The sequence below is a fragment of the Clinocottus analis genome, unplaced genomic scaffold (genome assembly GCF_023055335.1).
Source record: "Clinocottus analis isolate CAN_PGR_092001 unplaced genomic scaffold, fCliAna1.0.p SCAF_3, whole genome shotgun sequence".
Lineage (NCBI taxonomy): Eukaryota > Metazoa > Chordata > Actinopteri > Perciformes > Cottidae > Clinocottus > Clinocottus analis.
In genome coordinates, this window is record NW_027176042.1 from 21571513 (window position 1) to 21582280 (window position 10768).

The window sequence follows — 10768 nt, forward strand, 5'->3', positions numbered from 1 at the left end:
TGTCTTCTCTACAGTTTGGTGGTGTTGTCTCCTCTACAGTGTGGTTGTGTTGTTTTCTCCTCTAAAGTGTGGTTGTGTTGTTTTCTCCTCTACAGTGTGGTTGTGTTGTTGTCTTCTCTACAGTGTGGTTGTGTTGTCTCCTCGACAGTGTGGTTGTGCTGTTGTCTCCTCTACAGTGTGGTTGTGTTGTCTCCTCTACACTGTGGTTGTGTTGTTGTCTCCTCTACAGTGTGGTTGTGTTGTTGTCTGTATGGTTGTGTTGTTGTCTCCTCTACAGTGTGGTTGTGTTGTTGTCTCCTCTACAGTGTGGTTGTGTTGTTGTCTGTGTGCTTGTGTTGTCTCCTCTACAGTGTGGTTGTGTTGTTGTCTAGTGTGGTTGTGTTGTTGTCTGTGTGGTTGTGTTGTTGTCTCCTCTACATTGTGGTTGTGTTGTTGTGTTATCACTGACAGCTAATGAATATTTACAATATTTAGTGATTGAAAAATCAATGTCTCATTAACATGAGGACGTGTCGGTCCAAGCCAACACCCAGACACACACACAGACACACACACAGACAAAAAACAGACACAGACACACACACACACAGACAAACATACAGACACCCACAAGCAAACAGACACACCACACACAAACACACACCCACACACACGCACACTGACACACACGCACAGACACACACAGACACACACTCACACTCACAGAAGTCCACCGCAGCTCTTAATGATGTGATTAAGTGTAAACGGGAAACGCACAGCGTGGAGACGACCGACTGTGTGTGTGTGTGTGTGTGTGCGTGTGTGTGTGTGTGTGTGTGTGTGTGTGTGTGTGTGTGTGTGCGTGCGTGCGTGCGTGCGTGCGTGCGTGCGTGCGTGCGTGCGTGCGTGCGTGCGTGCGTGTGTGTGTGTGTGTGCGTCTGCAGCAGTGATATTCTCATGTTTCTGCATTTGGGGAATCAGAAGAATGGAAGTCTCTCTGATCATTTGTGTTCTTCTGCTATTTGCATTGAAATGTCATCAGCGCCTGCAGAGTAATGAAGCAGCCAGAGAGGAGGAGAGAGGAGGGAGGGAAGAGGAGAGGAAAGAAGGAAAGAAGCCATGCAGAGGCATGCTGAGAGGAGGAAGAACGGATGAATAACGAAGTCATGAAAAGAAATAGAAAAGAAAAGAGAGGAAAGACAAGCGAGAGGAGACAAAAAGGAGGTGAAAGAGAGAACAGCAGGAAGGAATTAAAGGAGAGACAAAGGAAGGAAGACAAGAGGATAGAGAGAAAGGAAAAGGAAAGAAAAAAGATGCAGATCGATCAGATGGAAAGAAAGAAATGGAAGAAGGCAGGAAGGAAAATAACGAAATAAGACCAGTTAAACCTGGAAGAGAAAAGGAAGGAAGGAAGCCGTGTGATGGAGAGAGCATTACAGTCTAGAAGCTGAAGGAGACATCAAACCACCTCGTATGAAATTAATGTGGAGAGGAGACATTATCTCCATCAAGAGCGGCATCAGGAGCACTGAATTGAAGACAACAACTTGTTATGAAGCTTGTTATATTTTTATCCTTCAAGCACAAACAGATTATATTTAATATTCATATCCACCTAAGAAACAATTAAGGTTTAAGTGTCCCCAGAAGGGGGGTAAATCCCCACAGTTTGACGCACTCTCTCCTGTCCAGTCGCCCTCTCAGTATTTCAGTATGCTGTAAAGCATGAAGGTCTACATCAGTACTCTGTCCACAGCTGACTTTGTTATGTCCTGTGTGTGTGTCTGTGTGTGTGTGTGTCTGTGTGTGTGTGTGTGGTCTCACAGTCACATCGTGGACACACATCAAGGTTAACCTTCCTTCATCACAAATACACATTAGTGGTTTTATGGTTCACGTTTTTATTCCGTGTGCAGCGTTGACTCGTCTCCTCTCGGAGACAAAGTGTCTCACATCAGAGATTCTCTCTCCTAGCAACAGTCAGCGTTGCCCTCTTTCAACTGTGGACCCTCAACCAGGAAGTTCAGAAACAAAGCTAACCGCTAACCCGAGAGGCTGAGGAGTTCTTGGTGAGGCATTAAAGTGCTGCTCATGAAGATAGGAGACCAGAAAACACTCAGATGGATTCTGTGATGGACTCAGTCCAACGCCTTCAGATACTGTGCAGTAACCAATTTTACGGAAATATGACACTGAGATAAGCCACGCCCCCTATTCTGAAGCGAATGAAGCACAAATAGTCCAGCGAGTAAACTCACGCGAGTAAAGGTGTGAACGCAGCATTGTGAACGTTACCATCTTTTTTGAGTGGACACACAAGCTCACACAACAGAAACACACACACACACACACACACACACACACACACACACACACACACACACACACACACACACACACACTCTCTGTCCTGACCCGATGAACAGACAGGGAACAGACTTCAAGCTTTGTGTGTGTGTGTGTGAGGACATACTTAATGACAAAAATGTCCTGACACACACACACACACACACACACACACACACACACACACACACACACACACACACACACACACACACACACACACTTCCCCCAGACTAAAAGTGGACACACATCTCAAGGTGATGAGTCACAGAGGAATCAGGTTAATAAGACTGTTTACGTCACCAGTGTCCTCTCACAAGGTCACTTGTGGGACTTTTTGTTTCTATTTTTCATGTGTTCATGTTGGAACTACACACTGAAGCCTTTGTTCCACCAGCTGCTGTAACGCAGACGGTTCTATCATAGAGGGTTCTATCATGGAGGGTTCTATCATAGAGGGTTCTATCATGGAAGGTTCTATCAGAGAGGGTTCTATCATGGAGGGTTCTATCATAGAGGGTTCTATCATGGAGGGTTCTATCATGGAGGGTTCTATCATAGAGGGTTCTATCATGGAAGGTTCTATCAGAGAGGGTTCTATCATGGAGGGTTCTATCATGGAAGGTTCTATCATAGAGGGTTCTATCATGGAGGGTTCTATCATGGAGGGTTCTATCATAGAGGGTTCTATCATGGAAGGTTCTATCAGAGAGGGTTCTATCATGGAGGGTTCTATCATAGAGGGTTCTATCATGGAGGGTTCTATCATGGAGGGTTCTATCATAGAGGGTTCTATCATGGAAGGTTCTATCAGAGAGGGTTCTATCATGGAGGGTTCTATCATAGGGGGTCCTATCATGGAAAGTTCTATCATAGAGGGTTCTATCATGGAAAGTTCTATCATAGAGGGTTCTATCATGGGAGACCAAATAGAGGGATTCTATCATAGAGTTCTATCATAGGGTTGTATCATAGAGTTCTATCATAGAGGGTTCTATCATGGCGGGTTCTATCATGGGAGACCGAATAGAGGGTTCTATCATAGAGTTCTATCATAGGGTTCTATCATAGAGTTCTATCTTAGAGTTCTATCATAGGGTTCTATCATAGGGTTTTATCATAGAGTTCTATCTTAGAGTTCTATCATAGAGGGTTTTATCATGTATGTATATACTATGTACTCTGTATGTGTGTAGTATGTACTCTGTATGTGTGTACTATGTAATCTGTATGTGTGTGTGTACTAAGTACTCGGTGTGTGTACTAAGTACTCTGTGTGTGTGTGTGTACTCTTTACATGCTCGTGTGTGCCGCAGAGTAAACCTGAACAGCGGAGCGTCCGTCTCTCTGAGGTTAGTGTTGATTTTTTAGCACACTGCAAGAAAACACTTAGTTTGTCCGGTGGTGTCTGTCTATCTGAGTGAAAACAGTGTTTCTTTGCAGCGTAGGTGGGTGTAGGTCCTTGGGTTCATTGTAGTTCACACAAAATGTTGACGGACACTTGAATCAACAAACGTTGAAAGCTCCACAAAACTCCTCAGGCTGGCTGCTCTACGAAGGCGAAGCGAAAGAGAAGTGAATCTAGCAGCATCTGATCTTTGTTCTACTCCGTTTCTTCACAGTGCTATTAATAGAAACAGTATATTAGGGGTCTGCGTCCGCGCGGGTTACTGCAACATATGAATCGAAGCAGCTTTCAGGCATCACCTGCCACGTTTCCTTTTGACCGACATGACGATGGAAGCTCTTCAGCAGCAGAGGAAACCTCTCAGAACCAGAACCAGAAGAAAGAAGGATGCTGACGAACTAGCTGGAGGTGTCCAAGCGTAACGTGGACTCACATGTCTTTAAATGCCCATGGGCAGGTCTAGTCAGGCGTTAGCTCGTGACCCTCTGTGACAGCGGGTCAATCTCATTACCACCAGCTGTTAACACTCCTTTATCTTCTCATCCATCGTTGGCTCTGTTCCACAGTGTCTGTGGTTTTATTTCTTACTCTTTAACGCCTACACCTTGAATAAAGAAAGCAGCACGTAAGTGTCTCTTACTGATAGCACTTTGAAGTTTAACTTTATTGAACTAATCATACTTGTTGTTCTGAGTTTGTCCTCATGATTAAATGCACTTATTGTAAGTTTCTTTGGATAAAAGCCTCAGCTAAATGAAATGTTGTGTAACTCTTTGAGAAGTCTCCTGTGAGTTGAATGGTGTGCATGAAGGAGTCTGGTGAAGCACTGGCCGCTGCACCCTGACTGGCACCACAAGTTCAAACACACTGCTTGTAGGTCAGAAGATTCAACAGCCCACACGAACACACTGGATGTGACTTTTAACCTCCGCAGGCAGGACGCCGTTTCAGTCAACCTGCACCACATAAAAGGTCTTCAGAAGGTCCCTGAAAGCCACAGATCTGTACGCCTCGGTGTGTTTTGAGCATCTGATCCTGTGTTTGTGTGTCATGGGAGGGGAATCTTTTTAGAACCCTTACACTGAGAAGCACACATCGTGTAAGGAGTTAAGCCAAATCGGATCAGAAGGTGTTTAAACCTGTTAACTCACGGAGGGACACGGGCCAGCGCCTTACAGCAGCTACAGAAGCTAGAAGCTACATCAGCTAGAAGCTACAGAAGCTAGAAGATACAGAAGCTACAAAAGCTAGAAGATACAGAAGGTACAGAATCTAGAAGCTACAGAAGCTAGAAGATACAGAAGGTACAGAAGCTAGAAGCTACAGAAGCTAGTAGCTACAGAAGCTAAAAGCAGATGTGGTGTCGGACAGGGGCAGTCTGTCTTCTGGATACCACCTCCAATCCAATGGTCAGACGGAGCGATTGAACCAGGAGCTGGAAACTGGCCTCTGGGGTCCCAGAACCCAACTTTTCTTGTGCAAACACCTCATTGGTCTCTCCCCTTTCCAGTGCGCCTATGGCTACCAGCCACCCCTGTTTCCTGCTATGGAGGGGAAGTCTAGGGTACCGTCTGCTCTAGCCATGGTCAGGTCAACGGCAGACCCAGGCCCCTAACTATTGGGTCGGTGAGAAGATGTGGCTATCCACCCGTGACTTCCTTCTTGGAGTTCTGCAAGCTGGCTCCTCAGTTGGTGGGACCTTTCCAACTTCCAGGAAGCCAGCAACATTCTGGGCCCAGACTTCATCAGAGACTCCCCCCGGAGGTTCCCTGATGAACTTGGGCCGTCAGGTGCCGGCCTTAGAGGGCAGTGGAGGGTACTGTTACACCCGGGCCTTCTGGGTAGTCCTATGTTCACTGTCTGTTTCGTTGTGTTGGCTGTCACTCACCTTGTCTCTCATTTTAGACTCCTCCCTCATTGTGTGTCGCCCTCCTGTGTGATTGTTTCCACCTGTGCTTCGTTCCCTCGTGCATAGAGTCAACCCCTTGTTCTGTGCCAGTTTGTCTCTAAATGCTAAAAAAATCATCTGAAAACCTGAGAATAAGTGTGAATAATGGAACTGGGAGACAGCTACAGGGGCAGAGACCGGTAAGATAGACGGGTCCTCCTCCTCCTCCTCCTCATCCTCCTCATCCTCCCATTGAGCTGGCTGCCAATAAGGTAATTTACTCTGTGGGAAAAGACTCAGGAGGAAGCGAATATTAAATTGCTTGTTCAGCTTAAAATCTTCTTAAACTTTTCAATTTAATCATTCTTTTGGTCCCCCGCAGCATCCGGAGGGAGAACCCCCCCCCTCACACACACACACACACACACCTCCCCGTGATGACTTCTTCTGTGGTGCTACAGATCTTCATTAACAGAGAAGGACAAGGAAGCCCACTTTCTAATCCCCTCATTACCATTTTACTTTGTAAAAGACAACTTTCTATTTTAGTTTTCAATTAATTTTTTTTTTCATGAATTACAGATAATTAATTAAAATGGCTTCTTATTACGAAGGTAGACCTTCTTTCTCTTGAATTCCCCTGCCTCATCATGTGGTTTCAAGAGACTAAAAAACAGGTTTCATGGCAACCCAAAGGAATTCTACCAGAAGAGGAGCAGGAAGAAGAAAAGGAGCTGATACCACGCAGACAAGCGGCCTCTTCACAGTTACAGAGCAGGCTATGTATATATATATATATATATATATATATATATATATATATATATATATATATATATATATATGGGTGTGTGTATACCATAAAGTTGTCATGGCAATAGTATAAAGAGCGTGATGTGATTGCCGTCTGTTCTTAGTTAGGATGTGTAACTGCAGGTGCTGAGGTCATGACCCTTCAGAAATACAGCTGAAGAATAAAAGAGAAAGACAGCGGCACTGGGATGTATCACTCCGGTCTCCTTTTCAGTTGATTAAATACCTGCGTTGATCACACAGCAGCTCAATACAACACGCTCTAATGAGAGGGACGTGCCGGTGAGAACGGCGTGGGCTCTTTCATCCATTAGTCACGTCTGTGGCTCGGTGTCGTGACCCAACGCGACCTCGTGACCTTCTGTGAGCTGCTGGTCAACGCTCCACACATTGTTTCTCTGGTGAAATGATTTGGGGGAACAGACGGATGCATTCTGACCTCCATCAGAGAGTCTCCTCTGCAGATGCTTCACGGTGCTTCAATGGAGTTGCTTTGTTGGTTCTCATCAAAACCTACATTTTACAAATTAAATATTAAAAAAATCACACAAATAGCAGCCGTTAATTTAATTAGGATGAGTTATTCTTTCTGTGAGAAGAGAACAGAGTGTTGGGATGGATGCCCTCCTTGACCTTCACACCTTCATGTTAGTAACTGTCATTTCTGAAAAGCATTGAACTTCCAAATGAATGAGTGTGAAAAGATTTAGGAATATCTATTCCACACACAGCAGCAGGAAGCAGGAGAAGATAGAGTGTGTGTGTGTGTGTGTGTGTGTGTGTGTGTGTGTGTGTGTGTGTGTGTGTGTGTGTGTGTGTGTGTGTGTGTGAGTGTGTGTGTGTGAGATGAAACCAGACGGCAACCTCTGGTTCGATAAAGTTAAGTCAAAGCTCCATGTCCTGACCACCAGGGGGCAACTCCTCTGGTTGTATAGAAGTCCATGCTTCATGTGGTAAAGCTGCTTTTTCGCTCCTGACCACCAGTGGGCGACTCCTCTGGTTGTATAGAAGCCCATGCTTCATGTGTTAAAGCTGTGCTGGTGTCTGTTTCATGGTTTCTCAGTTCAACCTTCTGTAAAGAAGCAGAGTTCCTCAACAGCAGACAGAAAACAGATAATCCCAAATAATCCCATCATGCACCCTGTGTTCTTTGTGTTGAATATATTCTGTTTGTGAGCATCTTCATGTGTGAGTCAAGGTGTTCTACATCCTGTGCTTTAGTGGCATATGTAGTCATTCTGTGTGTTTTAGTAACATGTGTAGTCATTCTGTGTTTTGGCTGGTACTCCCCTCCCCCTTCTCCCAGTACCCCCAGCTCTGTTTCTCCTGCCAATAGCTAATTGATTTGGCTCCATACTGCCTGCTCTACTTACTCAAGTAGTTAATTAACTCAACTTTTAATTGGTTTCCACACGACGCCTGGCTGAAACATGAAGCTGACGCCGGCTGTGCGTGGCCGCTCGCCCCGTTTCTGTCTGACTGAGAGCCCAACAGCTCGTAAACTGGCCCTAAGAGGTCGTCACACACGGGCCAAATCTTCTCGTTTTGTCCCTTTTCCTCTCCTCGGCTTTGTAATGGTTCCTCTGTTAAATGCACATTCATTATGATTTTAATTGGCATATAACACAGAATTACCATACCACATCTGCATGGGGTTGATGAGGTTTTTGATTAATAGCAATTATTCTGCAATTACTTCAGCAGGTGCTGAGATGTCTGGCTTTCAAATGTCACTTTCCAGCCCGTTCTGCTGTGGAACAAAGAGCCTCTCACACCGACTCCACCGAGCAGCAGCCCAACCACGAAGGCTGCTGCAAGAAACCAGCCACTGCCAAGAGGACGCGTCAGAAGTGAAGGCTAAACACCTCTTTCTCAAGCCAAATGAAAGCAAATGACAAAGCAGGATGATTGTGACGTTTCTAGTGCGGGTTTAGCAGCACTCCACCTGTACGACTCCTTTGTAATGACATTGTTTCTGCAGCTCACAAGGTCCCACAGGAACTAATGGAGGAGACATGACTAAAGCTCTGACTGAACAACAAAAGGTTCACTTAATACAACGGTTTATATAACACCATCCATATGTTAGTATAATAACCTCATCTATTTGTTAGTATAATAACATCATCCATATGTTAGTATGACTATGATCCATATGTAACTCTCCATCCACCCCTACTTTATATCCATGTAACTCCCCGTCCACCATTACTTTATATCCTTTATATACTTTATATATAATAAATAGCTTTCTCCCAGTTAGTGGAGCAGAACAAGGTCGGCGCGACTATCTACGATGTTCCCTTTTAACCAGAGAATTCCCACATTAAACTCATTGTGAGAATTCGTTAACTCATTAAATCGTCGGGCTGACAGCTCACTGGCTGCTGCTGAAGCTGAAGACTGCTCTGATGCGATTTATGCGGTTGTACTTTACGGACACAAGATGTAATATTACAGATAAATATAAACATTTTCCTTCCACTATATATATATATATATATATATATATATATATATATATATATATATATATATATATATATATATATATGCTGGTTTTAAACAGAGAGCAATGTCTCACAGCCAATCAGAGGACTCCTCTCCATTTGTCCTAATAGGAGACTTTGAGCCAATCAATTTTATAATAAGCCTAATTATAACCCTGGATGGTTTCTGTCATATCAGGGCTTTAATGACTCTCCATGTGCTCAGCTTTAATAACATGGCAGCGTTTTGTATGGAACACGTTTTTTATCTGCAGCTAAACATTGGACAGCGGCGCCATCTGCTGGCCAGCTTCATGTTGAGCAGACTGAACAAAACGAGTGGATCAATAAATCTAATCATTATGGGATGTTATAGACCAGTGGTTTTCAGCTTCGGGTATGTTCGATTTTTCAAAAAACCATTAAAATATTCTTGTCATTTAATAAATATTCAATAAAATATAAGTATGCTCAAACTGAATTTTAGATAGTGTCTTAAATCACTGTAGGCGCAGCGTTGTGAGTTACATTACATGTTTTTAACAGGGTGAGAACCACTGATGTAGATAATGTGGCGTCACATGATGACATCACTCACAGAACACCTATTAATAAAGATCCATATGTCACGTGACAAGAGGAACAAGGAGAACACCTCCTGAATGAAGGAGTCATGTGACTGGAGGAGAACACCTCCTGAATGAAGGAGTCACGTGACTAAAGGAGGTTGAAAGTCATCTTTTATTGCACCATAAAAGATCACACATGTTGACTCACATGAATACAGAGCTATAGTTACAAATAAGAAACCAAAGATAAAAACTCCACCACAGAACCTCAGGAGCAGCTCGCCCTCGTCAGATATCATCATCACCATCATCATCACCATGAACTGGTTTCTCACCAACTGGGAGGATTCACACGGTTCATTCTGTACGTCTTGAAATGTCTCATAAAAGGACCCGATACATTAATACTTCATGTTCTCTGCAGTGTGCCACGAGGAGAACCCGGTTCTGATCCCACGAGGAGAACTCTGTTCTGATCCCGGGTCAGAATGTCTCACAAGCTGCTTCAGCCCAATGCCGGCTCTGGACTGGATTATTATGGTATGGCACATAGAACACATGCTGCAGAGACAGGAGGCTCGCCGGGTGTCGCTCACACAGACAGGAAGTGATGTCACCCGAGCCCTTAAAGGGCCGGCGTGCTGTTTGTTGTTCACATAATGCATGAAGCCTCACGCACCAATGAGAGGAGAGCTGATGATGTCATAACCATGTGACCAAGGGTTCAGATTGCTACGCCTGTGAGGGGAGTTTGGGCTCTACAAAATAAACTAATTTAATTTATAAAGATCATTTTAGAGGCACTGTTAGAACCCACTGGTTAGAACGCACTGGTCAGAACCCACTGGTTAGAACCCACTGGTTAGAACGCACTGGTCAGAACCCACTGGTCAGAACCCACTGGTTAGAACCCACTGGTCAGAACCCACTGGTTAGAACGCACTGGTCAGAAGCTGGTTTGTGCTTGGAGGCTTGATTGACAGGAGGAATCTCAACAACTTTTACTTGAACTCCAGGAAATAAAGAGACACAATATTTGGTGAAGCAAAAGAAATAAAGAAATAAATTAGACGACACAAACCTGAAGACACAACTAGAGGTGCTCATGCTGCACACAGTCACACACACACACACACACACACACAGTCACACTCCCACATACACACAGTTACACACACACACACAGTCACACACAGTCACACACACATACAGACACACACACACACACACACACACACACACACACACACACACACACACAGAGACTTTGTGCAAA